The 25,142-nt window shown below is 35.1% G+C and overlaps 1 protein-coding gene across 4 annotated transcripts in view; it reads right to left on the bottom strand.

Annotated features, from left to right (window-relative positions):
• LOC149798486 (uncharacterized) overlaps window positions 1–25,142 on the bottom strand; it is a 62,200-nt gene that overhangs the window by 17,391 nt on the left and 19,667 nt on the right. For 2 of the 4 annotated variants that reach the window (XR_016422029.1, XM_089963685.1), the window contains exons 1-2: window positions 12,295–14,056; window positions 9,805–9,954 (exon numbers count right to left, since the gene is read on the bottom strand). The exons of 1 other annotated variant lie outside the window; for it this stretch is intronic. The gene's annotated coding sequence lies outside the window, so the exon portion shown is untranslated. Of the gene's footprint in view, window positions 1–2,508; window positions 2,893–9,804; window positions 9,955–12,294; window positions 14,057–25,142 lie in introns of those variants that run through there. One more of the 4 variants, XR_016422030.1, reaches the window with a different exon arrangement.

The following is a 25,142-nucleotide window of genomic DNA, read 5'->3' as shown; positions in this document are numbered from 1 at the left end:
TCATACGTGTTAATTACTATATGCACATTGAGTCATGGGGTTAATACTTAGTAATGTATACGCTAAAATGTTTTTTTAAGTACCTTATCTCCTGCATTAAAAATAAAATAAATTATGTCACAAATGGTCATATATAGACCGAAAGGTGCTATCAACCCTAACCTGTTAATAGTATACAAAATGTATAATACATGTATATCCTTAATTTGAGGTACATTTCCAATACAAATATAATGTACGTTCATCAGAGCAAAAGTGTTATTAAGACAAAAAGTTTTACATATTTTTTCATTCAGTAAGAGCTGATAATTCTACCGATACTTTTATTTATTCCAAGTCTTACACATTATCGTCGCGAATGCTTTTCGGGTCGGTACGTTACACTTTGAAAGTAGGGTGATATATAAACAACTTATGTTAAGGTAACGAGTTTCAAAATTAAAACGGTCATGCTAAAAACTGACCTCAAATTGTTTATCTAATAGCTGAACAATTACATTATTTGACTTTTAGCCTTTCTTGACGGAGCGTTGGCATTACTCAAATGAAGTATTACAAGATGGAATTGGTGCACGTCATTTTTGTTTATTTTTGTTTCTTCTTCCTTTCTATATTCGCTTGTACGTCTTCTTTAAAAACAAAACAAGTCAAAGAATGATAAGCAAATACAATAAAATGTCTCTCAGAGTAAATATGCCAAATGTCAATGTCCCGAAATTCTAATTAGAGTCTCCACGCAATAAAGCCTGCAAAAAAAATTGATGTATCCAATTTTTCTTGCTTTCTTTGTATAGTTTGCCCAGTGGAAGATGAGGAACATAGCCCAGACGAGAAGGAGTCTTTTTCTGGTCAGACGGAGTGATTACAATCAAACTCCTCTCCTCACCATCGGTCATGTGTACTAACTGGGCTATTTCAATTAAGGTTTGAAAAAGTCTGGAATCATAATCATCCTTCGTCACATCACATTCATTATAAAGAATCGCAATGACAGAACTTCGATGCATATTTTCTTCAAGACTGCTGAATATTAATCTTCCTGGCATCATATCAAAACAAGAGGTAATATCCAGAGTAGTTAAAGCAGTAAAACATTCTAGCAGTTCCCGAGTCAATTCTCGTTGGCATTCATGTGCAATGAAGAAGACATGCAAACGGTCTTGTGTATCCTGATTTGGAAAACGTATGTCAAACGCGGCTAGAGCTCGTGTCCGACCTAAAATAACATCTCCTTTCTCAAGAACGTTAATTGCACCATCAATATGAGCTTTGATGGCAAACTCCTTTATTTGTTCAGGCAAAGTATTAGATACCAACATTTGATTTAAAAGGAAAAGGCCCTCATCGAATGCAAGTGAGTTAATCAAACGTCTGGCGACTTCTGCTGGTTGTTCTACTGTGAATATGTCTTGTTTGCGATTTTGTCTCGTAACTTGTCTGCACATACTTTTCGTCCAACCAGTTCAAGCAATGCGATTTGTTCATAAATTGACTCTGGTGTCTCTAACTCCGTTTGTAGCAATTTCTGCAACTGTGTAACGGGAAGTTCCAAATAACTGTTTTGCTTTTTTGGCTTCTTTCCGATTCCAACATACATTTCAATAACTGACCAAAGTAATTCCTTTGCCCTTGCAATAGTTGTCTTATCCTTGTGCGAATCGACAAGAAGGCACTTAGCATGATATGTCTGACAGCGTGCCTTCACTTTCCAATCCAAGTCTTCCTGTTCCTTATCAGCCTGTCGAAGTGATAAGTATACATTTTCAAATACTTCAATAGCCTCTTTATCCTTCCCGATCTCCATCAGAAATTTACCTTTGTAACCCAAAGCAACAATATTCTGTCCTGCGATAGCAGAATCGTATAATTCTAGTATTTTGCGAATCTCAGCACATTCAGGATCTGGTTTCGTTCCTTTCAGAGTCTTTAACAACTCTTTCCTTAGATTTCCGGCATGGCATTGATTAGCTCTGGATGTTTCCTTTACTCTTATTGTTTTGTATAGTATATCATTGCACTCGCTGAGTTGACCTAACCGTTTGTAATGGTTTGCACATTGCTCAAGCACTGCGATATCACATATCTGAATGTTCATTTTCATTGCTGTTTGAAACATCTCATCACCTGGCAGTGTCCGGATATCTGCCGGAAAGAGATCTTTAGGATATCATAAAAGTGCTAGATTGCCTAATTCGGCCCAGGCCCTTGCCTTGAATCTTTTATTTTCATCCTGCTTTGCTACTTCGAACAACAAGGACGCGGCTCGCGCAATTGTCTCATTGTACTCTTTATCATCTCCCTGCAATCTGTCTTTGCTGTTATATAATAGTCGTTTTTTTTGTCAAGCCACAACCATACTGCCACAGAAACACTGGTACGTCATCCTCAGGCACGACATCCCTTAATACATCTTCATAGATAGATTCTGCCTTTGTATAATACAATATGCCAAATCTAGCGTAAAAATATGCCATTTCTGATTCTGCTACAAGAAGTTTTAACCGATCGACAGAAAGTCTATCGACTTGTGTCAAGATTTCCTCAATTACCTTGAAATCCTCATAACGTTCTTCCTCTCGAGAACATATCAACGCTTTATTTCCTAGAGCGACAATACTTTCGGGATCCATTTTCAAAGAATTACTATTAAATTGTTTTGCCTTCACGAAGTCTCCACACCAGTGATGTAGGAACGTTAGTAAATTATAATATCTAATTTTCTCCTCAAGATGATCATATTCATCACATTCAAATTCCTTTTGTAATTTTTGTAAAACTGTTCTTGCTTTCCTTTGCGTTAAAGTTTTCATTTGCAAATTGAAAGATGATTGCAATTTCACCAGCTTTTGCAGTAGAGTATATTTTTTCCTTGCTTCCATTTTCGACAACAATCTAGAAAGGTTTAGATGATATTCTTTATTATTAAGTACAGTTTGTTTCAACAGGTGTTTAACCATTATCTAAGTTATAATGTATATGAAGGGTATACATCTACCATGTGCAGGGATGAAGGTGGTACACTTAAAATAGAGCAACGTCATCACACGACAACATTTGCGATTCCCAATGATCCTTTGCGGTTTTATTCTTCTATATTCGTACATAGTCAGCTCTTGTGTCAGAATTGTTAAGGTTTAGCCTGTGAGTTTATTCCCTCATGACTTCCGTATCAGAACTGGTGCACTAGTGATCAAAAGATCATAATACCATAGGTATAGGTATTTAAGACAGGTTCTATCATCCATAATTTTGGTAACCAATTCGTTTCTGGTTTGGTACTTTTAGCTTAGCCTTGAAGAAGCCTATGATATTAAATACCTCTTTGTTTTGCGCGCTTATTTCATTTATATTTACAGTTACTGACAATGAATATTCCTTAATGCACTACTGTTAGAATGGAGTTCCCTCTTCTTGACTACTTCTAACAGGATCAGTGGTCACACATTCCTGATGTAACTTATTAGTTTTAAAGAACATACAGCAGATAAATATAAACTAACTTTTTAATAAGAAGTCAATGGATTTGGAGCTACGTAACTCTAAGCCGATTACTGTGATGTTTAAAGTGATGGCCGACAAACACTAAATAGTATATGCCAAGAGACCAATAACTAATCATCTTGTGTGCCCTGGGTGCTGGTAGACATTACTGTGTACGACTTCAATTAATTAACTTTGGATACTGAAGAACACTATTTTTTTCCACAAACGTCGCGATCTAAATGAAAAATTGAAATGATATAAATTGCTTCTGGTTTGAAAAATCATTAAAATGAAAAAAATCTGACATACTCGAGGTTAACAACTAATCAGGATATGAGACAATTATTATTTTTATGTTTTATAAAACAGTTATGATGTAGGAACAGTTGTTAATTTTCTGAAACCGAATGGTTTTTGTTATCATTTTTCTAGCCCTTTACTTACCAATAAATTCATTTGATCAGAATCTGTGTTTTTATTTTTGTATATTACCTGAAATTACTTTCACATGGCGTGATATGTGCTCAGTTGATAATGCCGAAGGAATTATTTCGAGCACAACCGGCAGACTTATCAGATAAACGTTCTCTCCGTTTCAAGTCATACCATAATTTTAATGTCTTTTATTTCACTAGTTTCCATGTTGTTGTAGTCTAATGACATTTTCACAACTTTTTTCATATAATATTAACGTCCTATGTTTATAGATCATATGCTAGTTTACAGCTTTTTTACTTTAGTTGACAATAGTCCCCATCCCCAGTCTTGCTTTTCATAGTGGCGGCATTTTAGCCCCATCACTTTCTCCATCCTTCCTCTAAAATCTCTGATTCAAGAGCTGTAATAAATTCTCAAGATCATGCTTTTATATGTTCTTCCCTTTTTCTAACTGCTAGACCCTAACACCCATGGAATAGCATGTTTCTGATTATTGCAAGGAGTGAGTGTCCAGAATCCCAAGTCCTCAGATGTATGCATCTCTATCATACCACTCTGCTGTTGCTATTTTCTGTGCAATGTAATAGGTAAACATGTTTATGTCGAACCAATGCATTCAGCTAGCATGATCATATTTAATATTTTATTATTTCATTGAGCCATATCGTTCAAAAGAATTTCCAAACAGGTACATCTTACAGGTGATATTGTGTTTATCATGTCTACGTTTTACATCTACTTTAATCAGCATTCATGAATGTTGATTAGGTACAAATAGATTAATTTAATAATGAAAGCTTAGGCTTTCATACTGATGTCAGGGTACCACTTTAGGAAGCCATGGGTGAATCTATAATGATAAGTTTGTTTTATCTGGTCGACATCATGTTGTTAAGTTGAATGTTGACTCAACCGCGCGCGAAGACAACCCGTTGTTACATAAATGAAGTTAACAAACATTCATCCGTCTTACAATTAGTGGCAGAGATATGACATTTTAGGGCCATGGTTGAAGATAATACTACTGGACAACAAAGGACCGAGATGGTGAGAAAACAGACATTAATAGACACCGAAAAGAAGAGAAGATATACGTTTTAGCTTTCCTGTCTCACTGACACTCAGTATTTGGCAGATTGGACTGAATCATAACTTTAATTTTGGCTTTGTCTGTTTATAACAGACTATAGTCGCTACAACTTTTGATCATTATCGTTCTTAACTAACTAATCTAGCTCTTCGTTATATTATCTAAGATCAATAATTTGATGGGATAAATTCTCCCAATGATTAGGCCAACTAGCACAATAAAGATTGTTACGAGTGAGTACAGATGTAGAGGCTTTCTATATTTAATAAAATAAAGAGATCAATTTGTCTCAAACTTATTTTTTAAGAGCTAAATTGCTGTATCTGAACGGACGTGTCATCATATTGGTAATGTTACGATAGACAGAGTTTTGATAAAGTTTCAAATCGCGGATGCTTTTATATTACAATCTCAGTTACAATTATACAAGATTATTTGATCAACAATTAGAATGGGTTCATTCAAAACCAATCACGAGGAATGATCTTAATCAAAACAGTCATTTCTATGACAAGTTTCTATACGAAGGCCATCGAGAATCAAACGGATGCACTGTATTGCATAATGATACCTCCTTATCTTAGACATAGAAACTAGGTGTGGAAGTTCACAGACTGGTCAACAAAGAAGAACACAGACGCGCCAACGTGAAATAAGGTATTAATGTGTGGAGTCAGCTTTGATAGTATTGCGTATGCTAAATGTGATGGAGGTAGAGGTGCTAATTGACAATGAATCAGTGTCTGTATTGATAATCTAAAAACTAGCATAACGTTGAAGTATAAGATGTTTATTTTAAGTGTCACTTTTATTTGAGCTAATGTAGAATCATTTGAACTTGAAGGTTAAGCAGGCGCGATAACTGGGATATACTGTATAACTTTAACCTACTTAACATAACCGGTTAGTGATTTGTAACACCAAATAATTTGGTCATAGATAAATTCTAAGCATTGAATGCTACGATTGACTTCAGAGCAAAATCAATGAATTGAATAGGTGTCTATAATAGCACAGTAGAACTAAAGGCTCATTAAACGCTCCAATCTGTGAAGTTGTTTTCTGGGTTCCCAGCATCACTTCACGTGAACTCTTAATAGTAGTTCTGGCAAAAAGAAAACCATGAAGCAAAGAGTTCAACAACTTTTGGATATTTGGTGCCCTCTCCCACCTCTAGTGAGAGTTGTAAATTTATTTAAGAAAAACGGTTCTTTGTATAGTACTTCTAACATAACGACGTGCATGTTGTTTGCTCAGAGGAAACAGTAGAACATAAAGTAACTTCGTTTCCACCGCCAACATCGTTAGAACGAAACTCTATTAGTAATAAGGGCAAAATAGCACAATAAATTAAGAGCTAATGTACTCTACATTAGACCGGGCTACGTTGACAGCATCTCTGGCGACTCTCAACATATATATTAAACCAATGATGCAAGTTCTTAATCGCTCCGAAATGAAGTAAGAAAACATTGAAAATTTTACTTTCCAACCATTCTGTAGCTCATTAATGCCGCTTGTAATGTTGATACCAAGCAAGCACAATCTAATATGGAACTTACAGATTTTGCAATTTAATCTTGAGTGAAGACAAAAACGAACACAAAAATGTTGGTGTGACCAAAACGACCATATTATCTGCACTGTGGAATATTATATGAGAGGGACAATTGATAATTTATGAAAAGGTCAGTCATAATTTTGCGGCGAGTTACATTCAATTACGTCAATTGGAAAACATAGGGTTTTACACTGTAACAGGATGAGCGAAGATGAAAAATTGGCTGTCCTCTGATGCCATTCAATAAAAATGCCGGCTGGTCAAGGAAGTTTGAAGATTACCAGAGGTGGATTGTCTTGCTTGCTTTAAATTGTACTAAAATATTATATTTAGCAACGTTTGTCTTGATTTTCATAGAGACCATCTTCGTACGACTAAGGAAAGAAGGGAATTAGATACGAGGTTATTCTGACTAAATAGAAGATATTCTGAATTTTAACGACCTGTTTGTGAAGTGCTTGAATCAAAGAGATAATGTGTTTCTCTACGAGATATAGAATTAAAACCAAATGTTGTTTAGTTATCATGGGAAACGAAACGCCCTTGTTAAGGTAAGGACAGAGCTAGGAATAAGTATATTTTGGTCATAATGGATTACTTTGCAAAATGTGCAATCACATGTACACTAAAGGATAACAAGGCAACACCAATGGCAATAATGTTATTAAATTACTACGTATGTCAATTATTCATGAGACATAACACTTCTCCGCATCACTCTTGATATAAGGAACGACACTCCATTTAACATGAGGTTTTACTTTTACGCCTACCACTGTCAATGACTTTTTCTGGCACGACAAATATGATTCAACAAGACAGGAAATGCACAGAATAACGTTACTGTTTGCCGAGTACAGAGAACGCTAATAAGTTTACATTTTAACATAGTATTGTCCATTGTATCCTTATGCTCTCTCGCTGGATTTTATGAATAATATGACACTTTCACAGCTTTCTAAGTAGTAGATGTTCTTAAAAAGGAATAGTAAACACAGTCGTTTATGTACAGTAACACACCAATACCTCGCAACCAAATTCGCATCGGTACATGACAGGGTGTCGGTAACCAAAACCTTTAAATACAATTAAATCGTATTAAGTGGGACATAATGTAGATCCATTTGCTTAGATTGGGGATCACCTCAAATGAGCTCTCTCTCAGACATTCACACACACACATATATATATATATATATATATATATATATATATATATATATATATATATATATATATATATATATATATATACTATTAATATATTCCCTCAATACAAGATCAAGTTAGGTTAATCAGTATGTTAATATTTTGAACTATATAACAAAAATGTTTTAAAATCGTTTGCAAAGAAATAAGTCAATAAACTATTACATTCATGTCTCCAATTATTAGATTCAGGTCCATATTATCAGTGAGTAGTTCTATCTTTCTACCTATTGTATCCACTATGTTCTACAAGTTTTGGAAATTTACTACATGAATTAAGCTTTATATCTGTTTTCTAAAGGCGCATGTCATGCACCGATGAAGTTATCAAATTTACTAAATGACAATAAATTATAATTGAATCAGATAGATATTTGTCTAAATAAGTGAACAGGTTTAATGTGCCTACTTCAATCAGAGCGTTCATATCGCTCTTGTCCATCTCATACACAAGACCGTAGTTTTGTAAGTCTGTCTGAATTTTAGCAACAATGGACAGGAACTATTCAAAGTATGCCAACGAATGTTACTAACATTTTTTAATGCACATATATATGCAGGAACAACATGAACTTGATTTTTGACTAAGGTAAATTACAAATTAGAAATATACATAACAAATAATCATTAAGAAAAGCCAACAAATTACAAATTAAATGTACATAACAATATATTTCCCAAGTTGTTAAACCCAGTTATAGCACATGACACCTTTGAGTTGACCCTAAATACTGTATTTATAAACATGCGCAATATTATTATCTTTATTTTGTTTTATATTTGGTCCGTTAGAACTTATTATGTTGAAAATATTTCAATTTAGGCATATAAATCATGCAATTGTCTGGGGCGGCCGGTGCACAAGCTGTACACTTGTCTATTTAGCTTTCATAAAGTTAATAATGAATGGGCTATAATCACTTGTCGCATATCAAGCGCATATTTTAGAAAATCTATTTGAAGACATATAAATACATATAAAATTGCTCATCAAGCGTTTGAAATTAAAAAAAATTTCACTGAGAAATGTATATTGACGCCCTATTTAATAAAGGATTACTAAGTTTCAAAAGGATTACAAAATTAAACTGGACAGGGATGCAATATATAGTTATGTTTATTTAATTTAATTGTTTGTTAGTTATTTAATTTTTATTTTTTATTTTATTTCATCACACGCTCTTGTAATTTAACATTGTATATTGGACATGAGTTTGTCAAAAATTGAATTAGTTTCTTGTTGACTCAAATTGACTTTTTATTCGTTGTAAGCAGCTAATTCATCCTTAAATTATTATCTATATGTATTGGTTTAAAATAAGTATTCATATTAATAAAAGAAAAGCAAATATGTTTATTTGGGTTAAAGTTTTGAAATTTCCTAAGTGAATTATACATAATCCAGGTTATTGTTTTGTTAACATCAGGATTATACTCGAATGTTATTTTCCGTTAGGTATTTGAGTTTTTTAATAGAAAATTCTAATTGTGACCTTACGTCAAGTAGAAAATTACATAATCTTGCAACGGCGAGGATTTGGTCATTCGTGCTTTATCTTTTAGCAGAACCAAATTGTATGTTGTGTCCAGTATTTGTTTTATCTCAGGCTGGAAGTGATTATTTTCTCTGGACATATACATATTCAGCATCTAAGTAACCCATTATTATTTTAAAATAAACTGTTTTAAAAATATTTCATTTAGTTCGTGTACATTCTTTTTTTTTGACAGCTGTGAGGTTTGGTGATAATTAACCTGAAATTCTTAAACAAAATACTAATTTATCACCTGTCAAATAGAATAAAGTATTTTGGCAGGTTTACACGCACTTTCTAATATAAAAAATGTGTCATCGTGGCGTCTGACTAATATTTTTTAATTTTTAAAAGATTTAACGGTTCCTGTACCTGATACACTTTTTTATTTTCCTTACATTTTGATCTTTTATGTTTCTTGCTGAATTATTTACTATCTATTAATTTATCGTGGAAAGAGATACAGTTGTCTCTTTAATATACTATACCTTTCAAAATTGTCCTCTCTCTTTAATTGATTTTGTGATCCGCAGTGGCGCAGTGGATAGCTAGCTGGACTAGCGAACGAAATTGTGCAAGCTTGAATCTAACCTGGTCTAATTGCCACAGCAATGAAACAATCTAATTGTGTTGCGGCGCTGTAAAAAACGAAAACAAACAAACACATGATTAATTCTATAGAACCCTTGCCTTTGTATAATATTGTAAATAGTTCTTCATCTGATACAGGCATTTTGTGTCAAAAATTTGCCTTGTCTTGCAAACTTGTAATTGTCACCCTGACAGTTATAGTTAGTATCAAGTCATTTTAATATTAAAAATCTGTTATTTGAGCAATGTAATACGAATACAATATTTTTATGTAGCCTATAATTTGTTTCTGTATTCATTCCTCTCTCTCTCTCTCTCTGTGCGTGTGTGTGTGTGTGTGTGTTATCCTCCTATTTCCTTCCAACACCCTTCCGTCCAGCCGAAGTTAGGTTTATATTGATTTTAACTTGCAATATATTGATAATTATTGAAATGATAGTTACACAGAGGCAGCAATATTACATATCATAAAAGGACTGTCAACTTATTAACTGTGATACAAAATCATATAATTTAATAATATTTTTTTAAAAGTTACAACAAAATATGAAATATTAAATATATAATGGCACGCTTTGCTACATAAATAGCAATCTGAAAAGAATATATAACTTTTACACGTAAGTGTAGTTGCTGGAAATTTAACCGAAAGGAGAAAAGTTAACAAAATATCAAATGCCACTTTGGAGAGTCACCTAAATAAAACTTCTGCTGGTAAGTCATTTTCTATTTTTCCGTAACATTCCGAGCAAAATGAAGGATAGTAAGTATTCGGATCAACTAAAAGGACTCTATCGTTTCTTCAATTTATATATAAAGTAATTATGATGTACTTTGAAGAGGACCCACTTTAAAGACTTCGTCTCAAGGTGACTGTTTGGTTCTTTTATGCAGTAAGGTCAAGTTAGGGAAATGGATTTAATATGTACATAAATGTAAAGAATATGTTCCATTTTGCATACAAGGCGGTATAAATGTAAATCAGGGACACAAAAATAAATTTGTTTTCCTTTGATTATGTGATTATGATACGTCATGAAAACGGAAATAATTTTACAAAGAGTTTGAAAAAAGAATTTGAATAAAGTACTCATATTACGAGCTGTAGCATGTGCATGACATGCAGTCATAATGTAACTATTTATAAATCTGTATTTTAGTATACTTATCACAGATTACATTGTTCGGCGGTATAACTTACACCTATTTATCCATCAAGTATGATTACTTTGATGAATTTCTTTGAAGAAACTGAAAATTTTGATAAAAAGAACCCAACCAAATTGGAAGATTTTCATTAAAAGTAAACTTCAACCAAGGTTAGACCATGATGCTCTTCTTCGGAGGGAAGTAATGGTTTAATAGTAAAAACAATAATTAGTAGAGAAACTAAATATAGCTATTAAGTATGAGAAAAAATATACAACAAAATAAACAGTAATTTAAGGGCAGAGATAATGAAAAGCGAAACTAATGCAAGTAGGAAAAGATATTTTCCTTTCAGCAGTTTATCTGCCAAGGTTGTATTACACAGAAAAAAGAAACTCCTACCTTCATTATCAAGTAATCCAAAGTTACATATATCCCAACATAAAGCATAAATATATAAAACTTTACTTTCGTTATTACTTCCAGGGATAACATGGCTCTGTTTATACAGTATTATACCTGTAACAAGATATTGATTTTTAAGTGAGTCATGTAGACGACCTGTATTCTATATACACGCAATCTATATTGCTTTGCGGTATTTGACTAAGTTTCTAGTATGGTTTAACCTACATCCCGAAATCGACGTGGCCAACTTTGAGATTTGCCTCTCTTCTCAGGCTGCCTTCATGCCAGTGTCTGATCTCGTTCGTTTTCACATCCCACACCAACTAATATTTAATCACTTTTAATATCTGATAATATAGCATGTAGATATACGGGACTATGATCGAGAAATACTCCTTCAGGCGTACGTATGCATATTTGTATCCACGGATGTATCATTGAACGTGTAAATAGGTATACGTGTTTGTATCTAAGTACATATTTACTTATGTATGTATATATGTATGCATGTATGTATGTATGTATGTATGTATGTATGTATGTATGTATGTATGTATGTATGTATGTGTGTGTGTGTGTGTGTATGTATGTATGTTCTCTTCATTTAGGCTTTCTATATTTATTTTTAAAAAATATTTTACGCAATCTACTTCACTTTTTGTCATACTCCTCAACACGCTCATAATATGAAACGGTGTTCAAAACAAATTATGTATTCCTTTGCAATTCACTGTGCGTAAATAAGCTTTAAATTGCGATTTTGCTCTCAAGCTAATCATATTTCAAGTGCAAAATAAGATGAAACACGGGATACCATTTCCCTTACTTACCCACAACTGCATTACATGCGTCTTAATACGGCATATAGATAGACAAAATATATCCAGTTTCTATACACAATTGTTCGCAAGCCACATTAGGACACATGAGGGTATTTACTTAGTACATGTTTTATGAAATCGTTATATACGCATGAGACCGTCACCTATGTTTAGTCATTGTTCCTTTTTAACCAGGGGTTTTGTAGTGGATCACGAACATATCAAATTTCTTTATCGCAAAGTATCTTTTTTCTCTTTATTTCGATGATGACTCGGACAAGGCAGATCAATAAGAAGATTGGCACGTTAGTCATCAAGCAAAGATATATTTATATCGACAAGCATGCATCTTTGAATGTCAGTGATATTGTTGAAGTTAATGCTGCTAAAGAAATATTAATTCCCTCAAAATTTTGTAGGTTTAGCCAAGCTTTAGGTGTGATAGAAGGGAGCTCCACTTTTGCAGCACAGTATATAGTCTTGAACACTGACTTCATTATCTGATAACACCGAATTTAAGTTGCCTTTATTTCAGATTGTGATGCGATTAGTTTGTGTCACTGCATTTCCGCTGTTAATAATTTCCTGTCTCGTTTTCTGTTTGCATGTATTGGTATGTCATCGGATGCTGCTTTGTGTAATTCGGCGATTCTTCATTAGCCCAAATACTGTTGATATTTCCACAAGTGCCAACACTGCATTCCATACATAGATTTCTTTTCCTGCCCTCTAAAATTGAGTAATAATATATTTAGTTCACATATTTGATTGCATATCACCATTGCGCTTCATGACCGCTTTATCTTTACATAAGACTTCTACGCATAAATTTACAATATCGTTCTTACTTGTTTAACTTGTCACATAATTTAAATTTTAAAAAATTATTTTTTGATACCAGGGGTCTTATTCTGCCTTCGGGGTTTAACATTATTTCGGTGCTGTCTGCAAAGATAGCGTCTCCTACACCTAATAAGTCATGGTTTAAAATCAGTATGCAATTGCATTTGAACGTTCATAAGCTATCAAATGATTGGGAGCAAGAATTATTATAGTGGTGGACAACAATTAACTAACAAAAGTCAATACACTATATTTGCATTCCTCATTCAATAATACGAGAACTGTACTTCTGACCCAAACGTGCTTGATTCAGCTGATGCAAGTGTAATGACGGTATGACTACGTATCGGACTTGTTCAATAATTTAAATTTGTTCTGCACTGGAAGAAACAATATTTTGTGAGTAGTTGCTATTCGTAATTTTACGCAAAGATCTGGGTGATTATAAGAATACTTATCATTTATATGAACAAGCTAAATGTGACAAAGAGATAATACAAACATATTTGCATGAATGGTTAACCATCCAATCAATCTACACAACGAAGCGATAATAATACTTCCCTTCACAGAGAGTGGATAAAAATCATGAGGATGATCAGTCACATGCAGACTTGCTTGACATTTAGTCCTATGAATAATGCAGCAATGAATGCACATTTCGACATTGGTACACGTGTTTTAAAATATTCCAAATCTGAAAAAGTAAGAACCAACAAGTGAGATGATTGGAGGTCAGAGGTTGTTTGGATCGGTGGGTCTATTTTGAACAATGTGATACAACTATGGATACTTGCATTGATATTAATGTTCCGAAATTACCTGATATTAAATCCATCCCTAGGAGCTTTTTAGAACAAAGTGGAGCTTCTGTGACAAAAATTGTTTTCCATGTATTCAGTTTGTGAGATGGTGGGGCACGGATGCTCGTGTGTTTAAAGTAAAGCGGGTAGTAATGCAAACCTTTTTGTTGTTGATTTAGAACAAACAGATAGGCTATACATTTCGGCCCGAATAAATTGTACATTTTCTTTTGGATATATATAAGATATAATTTTCCAACCAGAAATATTGTCGTAATATGCGTAACAAAATATGACATGACGAAACAACCTATCTTGACAGGTTCATCTATTCTCCTTCTATATTTTCCATATAATATTGCTTCTGCTTGCACGGTAAATATGATCACAACTGTAGTCCATAAATTATATTGAATATCAAACGGCATTTTTCAAAGGGAGATATAATAATGAGAATATTGGGAATGTATATGATTTAAGTACACTTAAAATTCCTAGTCTGCTCTCTTGAATGGACTTAAAAATGCATTTGCTTTTGCTTATATTGTATATATCTTCGCAGAAGACTATACTGGCTTTTGTTAAAGATGTTATGCATCACATAAAGTGGATTCAACGTTGCACGGAACTTCAAAGTATACATACACCAATGTATTCATATTGAGCGAAGATGTAGAAAAAAGTCCTCTCTCCCCATGTGTTTACGTCATTTTATAGTTATTGACTCAGATGATAAGAAACATGCTCGAATACTAATGAAATAAATGATGGCGGTGCAACCAATCTCTTATTTCTCAAGGTATCATAGAAGTTTATCTTTCCATTCCTGTTTTCGCAAGGGTGAATCTCATCTGCCTTGCTGCTTTGCCGTGAGTCTCGCTCTCTGAGCTTGCGTTTGAAAGTCTTCTTGATGATGTTGAAGCCTGCCTTCTTGAGTGTTTAAACGCTGTCTTCAAAATAGGCTCTTTGAAGCCTAGGTTTCTAGTTCAGTACTCTTGGTATGAAAACATCATCCTCATAAAACATATTCGTATGTTTCGCTGTGGTAAGGCCGAGAGTTTTAGATGCAATGTGCACATATCGTCTCTGAAGTATGTCCAGTTCTCAGATTCGCATCAATTGTTTCTGGTTTACAACACAGCTAATTGATTGTACTGCCCGTGACTGTTACACAGGTGTCCCTGGAAAGTCTTCTCTGGCGGATCAGGCGGCTGAGACAAATGGTAAGAGTAATATGGACAGCGCAGGCATCGGCTCAGGTGCGGAAGGACATGATGGCCATCTACTGCATTCAAGATCGTCTCTAGGGCTGTCGACATCGTCATAGAGCCATTGTGTTCGAATATATGAGAGTGAGGTTGACCCTATGTAACTGTTCCTCACTTGAATCGAACTTATGAACAAGGTGAAGACCTTATCCCCCTCACCCTCTCACCCAACCAAATACCAGTAAGTACCGTGGCGATGGGTGAGAGGCAAATCAACATATGAGGATGCAGTTGCCTCTGTAGATAAAGATCTGCGTAGACATTTGCGCTTCTCACAAGCAGTGCAATATCGGCTGCCCGATGGTCCCATGTTGAGGGTCATACTTCTCACATTCGCAGCATGAGAAAGAGGCTGGAAGAGGTGACCTAAAATTGACCGCTTTACCTTACCTTATAAGAAAATCAAGTCCACGTGAGGTACCTTCTGGTGACAAGTGATCATTGTGTTATCAAATTGTAGCTCCAAATTCGTATCTATAGGAAAATCTTAGTTTTGCCCATGAAACTCCTTTGGATGATTATTTAATGATCACTAATGCTTATGACAAGATTTTGAATCAGTTCTATTGGTCAAATATTACAAGTGATATTAATTAATAATGCAGATCATTTCACACATGGAAAATAGAAAGAAAGACCCAATCAGACCATAGCTAAGGCTTATGTGCAACCTATCCCTGCATTTGACGAACTATTTATTATCATAATGGTAGAACATGTTACGTCCATTACCTAAAACAAAGTCAGGCAACCAAATCAAGTTGACCATAACGTTTGAGTCTACAAGTTTGCCAGAGGCAATTCCTTTGAGGAATATTAAAATTAAAACATAGTAAAAGCTTCGATAAAAAATGTTTACTCAATTTGGCCTGTCCAAATCTCCAATGTGTATAAGGGTCAAATTTTATGTCTGGAATTCTTTAGCAAGGTATGCATGAATTCTGCATCTCTCGTCTTCTATCTATCACCCTGAAAGCCAAGCGGCTTAAAACAAAATTCATCGAAATGTGAATCGGTCATATTTATAGGATGCTGCATTTGTATGGGAAAATATGAACGAGTTTTGGGATGGAATACTGCACGACCTTGGGAGTGCCGTATATTCTTCCGACAAAACGAGCTCATATTGTCCCATACGAATGCAGTAACCTTTTTATTATATGCTCATTTTTTTATTTTACCTAAGGCTTAATTATATAAACAAAATACACTACAAGAAACAACGTAAATGAATGAATGCCGTATTCCAAACTAAATACACCAGCGCAGATTTATCATTACACAATTACAACATTATTAATGTGCACATAACTCCTCCCAGATAAATTTTAATTTAGTCGAGCGCTCGACATAAGTTTCGAAAGAAAATGGCGTGGCTGGATAAAATTGAAATTTGCAGTCATATTGTGAATGAATGCGCATTGCAACAACTTTTCCATGTGATCTGGAATGAATATATATTTGGTATTTTGCATCGATTCGACGAAAGTTTGTGATTTTGGATTGGATTCATCTGTGCAAATTATACATGAAATACATCGGATTGAAGTGGCGCGGGAGAAGCATGTTTACATCTGCAACTGTGTTTCTGTTTCTGTCATTGAATGTTTGAAATCATAATGTGTGAAAAATAATGAAGTCTTTCAATTCCAATTATCAAAATGACGCTATGGAATTTAATGCTTATTTCATTTTGAGTGCAGTAAGGAGGATGCAATTGCACTTATCATCGAAATTAAAGCAGAATTTCGAAATGTGTAATCCAGATTGAAAACCTATGACATGGCTCATGTAATTCGGATTTGCAGAATTAAGAAAATACATTGAAGAAATTCATGATGTAAAACTGTTATTATATTTTATTTTGCCATTCTTATCACCAGCTAAGATGGTATATGACTTGTCACTTGTATGTTATTTGTAAGGACCTTATCGTTCGTCTGTTATATAATGTAGCTAGCCTAAATCCATAACATTGTATCAACGCGGAATGTGCCAAAACAGCTGGATTTTTCTTTTGAAGTCTACGAAACATGTTTTAGTTCATTCAGAAACAAATTTAAACAACCACAACGTAAAGAGCCTCTTACGTGAGTGTACATGATTTTTGTACAAATCAAAAGTGCTGGCGTCTGCGTCCATTGTTTGTTTACAATATAAAGTAGTTCTTTTATGCACGTGAATGCTATATGTGTATTATCGCACGAGTTCAGTATCGGGTAATATTGAACGATTCTGACAATGTAAAGTTAACGGGGGAAAAATGAGCATATGATAATATTTTAATACTGGATAACATTGGGACAAATGTGTTCATTTACTGTTGTTTGCGTTGAAACCTAAGTTCAATAATCATTCGGATTTAGTCCTGTTGAACTAGTATTTTGAAATACTGTACGTAGACTAATTCTTTCAAATGAAGATATAGAATCTAATTTTCTCGAGTATGTTTCTGATTTCAAATATTAGTTGTCAAAGGCTCGCGAGGTTGCAAGAACTAATTTGCACTCTACTCAGTCAAAATGCAAACAAAAACATGCAAAGGAAATGAATTTCCCATTTGATGATAAAGTGCTGGCTCTCTTGCAATTTCCTATGAATCCTAGTCAAGCAAAGTGCTAAGGCCCCTAGGCAGGTGAAAAGAATGTGTTAGTGATCTAGATTAAATCAATTTTGCCACATCAATATTTTGACGGGAGATATCTATAGAGATAGCCTTGTTAATCGTGCAGTCTATTTAGTTGTACCCATCGAACATGCTTAAGCTTTATGAGGTGAAATGCAATCGGACTGTAGTAAATTTGGTGTAACCAAACTCCGGAATTAAGAAAAGTATGAACAACCTGGACCAAAAACTTTCACATCTTCAGCAACAAGAAAATAATTAACTAAAACAAAACTTACTTGAATATAAGAACTTGTTCCCCGATGTTCCTAAATGAACAAATAAAACCTGCCATGACGTTGACATTCTACACCGGTGAAACAGCATCTGTACAGGACGAACCATCGTAAACAGTAATGTTTGAACAAAGAAATTCTGGTTTTGGTCGAGAATAATTTCATAGAACCAAATATATGTGATCGCAGCTCACTATGTCTACTTGTACCGAAACCAGATGATATTTTCCGCATGAGCACTGACTTTAGAAATGTGAAGAGCGTGACCAAAACAGATTAATATCCATTACCAACAATATATGGCTGCATTGACAAAATTGGAAATGTAAAATATGTCTCGCAAGTTCATCTAACGGATAGGGCGTATGAAATTTCGGCATTCCAGATTCCAGATTAACTGTATCGATATAGGATGATGCCGTTTGGGATGAAAAGTTCGACTTGTAATTTTCAACGCTTAAAGAACACGATTTCATCTTGTCTAGATAATTGTGATAATTACATAGATGAAGTCACCATCTACAAAGACACCTGGAAAGATTACTTACGGACATTTTGGAAATTCCTTGACAGACTCACGGCTGCAAATCTGAGAATTAATTTAACCATATGTGAGTGTTGACGTGCTTGTGTTACATAGCAGAATTATTTAAAAAGTGGTTTTTTGACTCACTTGTATCACTGAGTAATAAAAAATGGTCGAGAGAGCCCCCCTTGGGTCTATATACTACTGCGTTATGGGGTTTCTAGCTCACAGCATGATAAATAGTGTTTCATTGTCTGTGGTTTTCTTTTTCTTGCGATAATGTCCGTGTGCGAGTGTGTGAATACCATCGTAGGAGTAACGCTTGTGATCAAAAGTACAAAGTCCTTTTTGTTGATGAGCATGGCGGATATGTTATGTCGTTATGATCGGAAAGTTCAAATGGAATAGTAGTGTAGATGTCCTTGAAGTGACTGTAATGATCGATAGTGGCGATGTGACCAATGATGGGCTTTTTGACGCCTTTTGCATTTTTCCCGATGGAATCATCAAGTATTTGGCAGTACATTTTGGAACCAATTCCTATCAATTCTGTGATGGGTATCCCACAGGTTTCATCCTTGAACTTTACAAATTCCATTTTATTATCTTTGCAGTAGCATGTACTTGTGTCAGGATAATCGCTAAGATCAAACAGGTCTCGATGTTGATATAGATCCGTGTAGACGTCGTCGGTGCTAATTTCATCTATGAGTGAATCGGAATCGGTCATGAACAGTATGATTTTGTCTCCGTATTGTTGTTTGATGTAAACATAATGAAACTCGGGCATGATCATTTCGGTTAGTTCGAGAACGGCTGCGCCAATGTAGACGGGTTTGTCTTGAGATGTGTTGTCTGGATTCGATCGCGACGAGTTTTTCGTCAACGTTTGAGATTGGGTACTAGTATAAAGGAGATCAACTTCTACGAAATATCCATGTTTTTCATCCTATCCTGCTTGCTTTCCTCAAGTTGCTGTTCTCCAGTGATGAATTGAAAATCTCGGGTTGAGATTGTTGACGTTGAGGTACAGAATGTACGTTGATGGTTTTATGGATCGTAGTGTTTCATGTATTTGTTGCTAACGAAGGCGTGCTTTTCTTCGGTGAACATGAACATGTCCGGATTGGTAAAGAGTTCAATCTTACCTTGACTCGTCTTAAAAAGGGCATCCCAGAAGAGGCCAGGAAAAGAGAAACACCAGTGCGGATCGAGTTGGTAATGATCCAAGCACATACATCTGAACTTTTCGAAGACATCCTTGAGCAGGAGTATCTTCGTTTTCAAGTAGAGTTCGTGCTAATCTCCGAAGTCGTTCCATATCTTGTTAGTTTATAGGTATTTCTCATCAGTGATATCGGAGAGACGTAAGTGCTAAAGGAAGATGTCAATGGGCGGCAACGAGGTTTCATCAAATCTCGACAACGCATCGATGTATTCATATGGATCAACTCCTTTTCGCTGGAGTAGATTGGCATGGGGCCCAAATTCATTTTCGAGGTGTGTGAATTTACCAGAGGTATCAGCAAGTTCTTTTGGCGACGAAACCATGAACTGAAACAATTCGATGAATTGAAAAGGTCTAATCGTGAACGATATGTACATCTCAAATTTTTGGGATGCATTTGATTTGGCAGAAACCAACCTATGCGAGAAGCGTCCTGATGTGGGGTTGACTGAGCTCTACGATGTTGAAATGTCCATCTTATCTTGGCAGAATATGTGCCATCACCGGTAGAAACTCTGGATCTTTGATTACAATCAGCATGAGTAGCTCCTTGATAGTGACCAGTGATAACGTACTTGCATTTCTCACCTGATTACTATCCAAGTAAATTCCCGTGGTCTCCTTGAGTACGTGATTGTCATTTTAACCATACGACACATCCTGCATGTACTATCGTGAAACAACAACTGGTAAAATTCAATAGTAACTCTGACCATTTCCTCCACAGCGCAGTTTATAGAATCGGTTAGATCAGCTTATCCAATGTAAAAATTTTGAATTAACTTAACCCAGGATTAAAAGGTTCTGCCTTGAGTTCAATTAATTTAAACGTGAATTTTTCGCGCCAATGTAATATCCATGTGTGGTGACTCTGATCACTGCTGTACCGTTGTAAAGCATATCCGTGGCGCTGTCAGGCTTTATGTTAGCGAGTCTGCGTTGTGTTCCAGAGATGCACCCATGCACTTTCAATTTTCAGATGGCTTCTGCATGAGGTAGCTGCACCTGAAGCCAAATATTGGATCTAATTTCATCCGTGGCCTATTCGTTTCTTCAATCGGACACCACTAGGTGATTGGCAAAAAAAATAATAAGCCTTGTAAGAGCTTGTAAATTCTGATGAAGCTGATAAAGATAATTCACATCGGTTTCTACTACTTCCTGTGAGTGTTGTAATTTATCTTCAGCTGTTTCTGACGCGGCGCGTGTCCACGTACAGTGCTAACTCCATGTTGGCTGTGGGTGGATAATCCGTCACAACCAGTTTGGCTCCGTCCGCAGCGGTGAGAGTTCCTGTATTCCAAACGTTTAGAGGATCTGAAACGGAAGCAGGAATTTGAGGAAAGAATACAAAGCAAGCCCAAACGAGAGGAAACGGAAACAGGAGAAGAAGGTATCGGAAGACACCGTCTCCATGTTGCCAGCATCCGCTACTTCCACACTCACGCCAAGATCTTCTCGCGTCCCAAATTGCTGATCGGCTATAGGCAAGTGGGAAATATTGGTGTGGAAATCGATAACGAGATGGTACAGATCATCAATCATCTTCTGGATCAAAAGATGGTCAGTATAGAATTTTGTTGGAGGACGTAATATAGAGAACAAAGTGTTCCGCTATACCACGCTGATATTTGATTCGCGTTCATCACTTCCACGGTAAGGTATAACCCTCCTTTGGAATTAGACAAACAGTCGTCGTACGAAATCTCGCTGATCTCCGCCGAAATATAGAACAGCTATGTTAACGTTTCCGCGAACACCAATCGGTTTTCGTACGTGCCATCACGATTTTTGCTAGGTGCATACATCATCACAGGCATCGCCACGGAAATCTCCAAACTGATCACAGCTAAAGGAAATGTCTCTGCCAATACTAAAATATAACCCAATTACTTTATGCTTTGTACCAGAATTACGCTCTAGGGAAATTTTACTTATCATAATACTTTTCGCCAAAATGTATCTTATTATACATAAATCTAGTAAGAATATATGCCTATAGTATTTCTGGCCATCGTCAGTTATTTCTGGCCTCGATATGAATCTTTCACATACCGATGCCTCTATACGGCGATGAAAATTGTAATTTAGTACATATTAATTAATTAATGGTCTGCAATATATATTTTATCATGTGATCTTCTTCAGTGCTTGACGTATTAATTTCCTAAGTTATGTCAAACATTTCAATGTACATGTGTCCGAAATCCATAAGAGAAGTCCCACTTGACCAGCTCACATGGGAATCTGACGTGCATATACAAAACTGCATTATAGTCTTATATCAGTGTATCGAAGAGTGGGGGCATTTTCTTGAAACAGTTATGTTATTTTGGAACTAAAATGGTGTCAGTCGAAAACTGGATTCAAATTAAATTATTGCATGACAACTTTCGCACAAAATCCAATTTTGGATTTTATGCTGGCTTTTTTTTATACAAATCCATGTAATTTCAAAGCACGCTATGCTCAGAAAATTACAACAATATATCATAAATCACGATTCTTACTGGGATTAAATGCATACGACCTGTGTCGAGAGAACTCAGAAATAACTGGCGAGGTGCTGTATACGAATAAGATATACTTCAGCTGGATATACGTGTAATTATATCGGACGAATAGCGAGAGTTCTACCCTGTCCAGACTAGGCATGCAAGTGACTTTAAAACATGTCATGATGGGCATGAAAAGGTTATATCTCCAGCTTTGGAAGCAACTAATTCAGATCCCCCACCTTCTCAATAGTTGCAAGAACATGTCTGCTCTAAACATATTACCTGTCTTACTTATCATGCTCTAGGGTACTTTAATTTTTTTTCTTCTCCAAAGGGTTAATGAATATGAACATTCTGGCTTTCCAACAGAAGTATCAGATAATTTACTGTCTATCATATATCAAATTAAGGAAAGTTTTTCAGTGAAAGATAATTGTTCATTTAAATGTGATATAGTTACAGCACATTTTTACTTATTTGATAATTAACCCGATTATGGACGTATTTGTACCTTGTCAGACTCGTCATGTCGTCTGCAATCTCATAACGCCTAAATATGAAAAACATCTGAACCTACGACTGTTACGTTACTACTGTAGTGTGAAATCATGTGCTCTTGTATTTTGGACTTCAATTTTCTTTTAATAATACGAGTTTATTAATTTTCTTTTAAATATTAGCAAATGCCACTCAGAGTAAAGATTTGTCGATATTCTCTGGTCGCTGATCAATACTATAGCTAGAACTGGTAACGTGAGTTACGTTATCACAGACAGTGATAATATATTGATTGTTTAATAGCAAAGATTGGGTTCAGTAACCAAACATATAATTAATAGCCGTTTCAAAATCAAAACAGTTCTCGTTACTAGTCAATCAGCTACGTCAAGGATAAGACCAGAGAAATCATATGCATGAACAATATAAATGTATCCCTTAAGTGTGTCCAGAACTAAAAGACAAGGGCAGATCTAATTTAAAGAGAAAATATTGCTTGTCGGAAATACATATTTTGCAATTAGTAGTTCATCGTTGAAGATTTGAGAATGTATAATATTGATCACTTACCTTTGACTCCGATCAATACAAAGTGAAACTATGTCTCAAAAGTCAATACTATATATGTTATACTAGCGAAACGTTACTTCTTGGTATTGTTACCTGGAATCGTATTATCTATTCTTGCACTTATTATATAAGAATTTATACGCGTTGGTAAATCAACCATACAAACGAACACCATTCTATGAGCACGATAGCTTTATTGTGTATTGGTATTGGACGAGACGGTTAATATGATTTACCCTACATCCCGATGTCGATATTACCTCCTGAGAATTTGACTCGTCTTTCCAGATGGTCTAAATGACAAATTGTCTTCTCATTGGTTTTATCATTCCAATACAAAACATCACTTTATAAATATGATACTATAGTATGACAGGTATGTGTCACTGAATATAAAAATCATTCAAACAAACAACATGACAGTATTTATGGATGGATGAATAGATTCATGCATGTATGTATGCATTCATGTATTATTTATTGTTAACGTACGCATGTAAATACATGCGTACGTTTGTATATATGTATGTGTTTATGTGCGTACACATATATGTCTTGTATGCATGTTTATTTGTATGCATCTTCCCTTAATCTTACTAGATGTAATTCCTATAGTTGCTGAATTTAATATGAAACTTTTAAACCAAGTATTTAGAATTTTCATAATTTCCAAACATTTTTTAAATAAAGTAAACGATAATTCATAATTTCTTGTATTTACTTAGGATTAAATGCTACGAATGTTAATGAGAGAGAGAAAGAAACACAAAGAGAGACGGCGATTTTCTCTGTACCTTTATTCGCAAGCTGTGTTGGAACACGTAAGAGTAATGTATTCACGTTTATTACGTACACATGATTCAGTGAGTGGCATAAAGTCATTTTCCTTCATTTTAAACTGAAACTTTGTGATGGTTAAAGACTAAATTCTTTGCTTGTATAGCGTCGTGTCGTATTTATCTTTACGACGACTGGGACAGAGAGTCAAATTCTTACAGGTCCTGTCTTGAAATGCATCACAATAGTCAAAAACATTATATTTTCGTATTACGTCAATATCATGCATTTAACGTAGCGCCATTCATATTCTCGCATGTATGAACACTAAGAGGTTAGTGGGGTTTAGGGATATTTACATGTGAATGTGAAAATTGTCCAAATGTTCAATCTGTACGAGGCATTTGTAGTTATATATACACGTTGAGAATGATTATTAGTATGTACTTAACTATTCCTTTTGGATGTTCAGGCTTTGAGACACGAAGTGCATTGGGTGTTATTGGCACATTTTTTGACAATCATGTATGGAAAGAGAAAGAGGGAAGAGGTGGGTGGCTTTTGGACCAACTGCTGTTCAGCATGATTAGGGCAATGCGAAATATGGACTCAGAATGATGATTTATTTACGGTGTATGTATGTATGTATATATGTATCCTTTAATGACTGATATACGTATGCATGCATGTATGTATTTAATGTGGCAAGGTACCTTTGCTGACTTTGTAAATGGTTCGCAAAGCTAGCCTGTTAAGTGATAAAGGTCACACTAGGTCAGTGTGTTTGTCTAATGGTGCCGTAAAATGGAGAGACGATCTGATAAGGACAGATGCTGGCTGGTGCGTGTTCTTTAGGCAGTGCTATTGTTATAGGCTTCAGATGTAAGGTTAATGACCTTGTGGTCTTGGAAAAGATTGTAATATGGCACTGTCAGGAACAGTTAT

The sequence above is a fragment of the Sinohyriopsis cumingii genome, chromosome 6 (assembly GCF_028554795.1).
Source record: "Sinohyriopsis cumingii isolate HCF-2022 chromosome 6, ASM2855479v2, whole genome shotgun sequence".
In the NCBI taxonomy this organism is placed as follows: Eukaryota; Metazoa; Mollusca; class Bivalvia; order Unionida; family Unionidae; genus Sinohyriopsis; species Sinohyriopsis cumingii.
The sequence above is the reverse complement of the archived record's forward strand: the minus strand, read 5'-3'. Positions and strand labels throughout refer to the sequence as shown.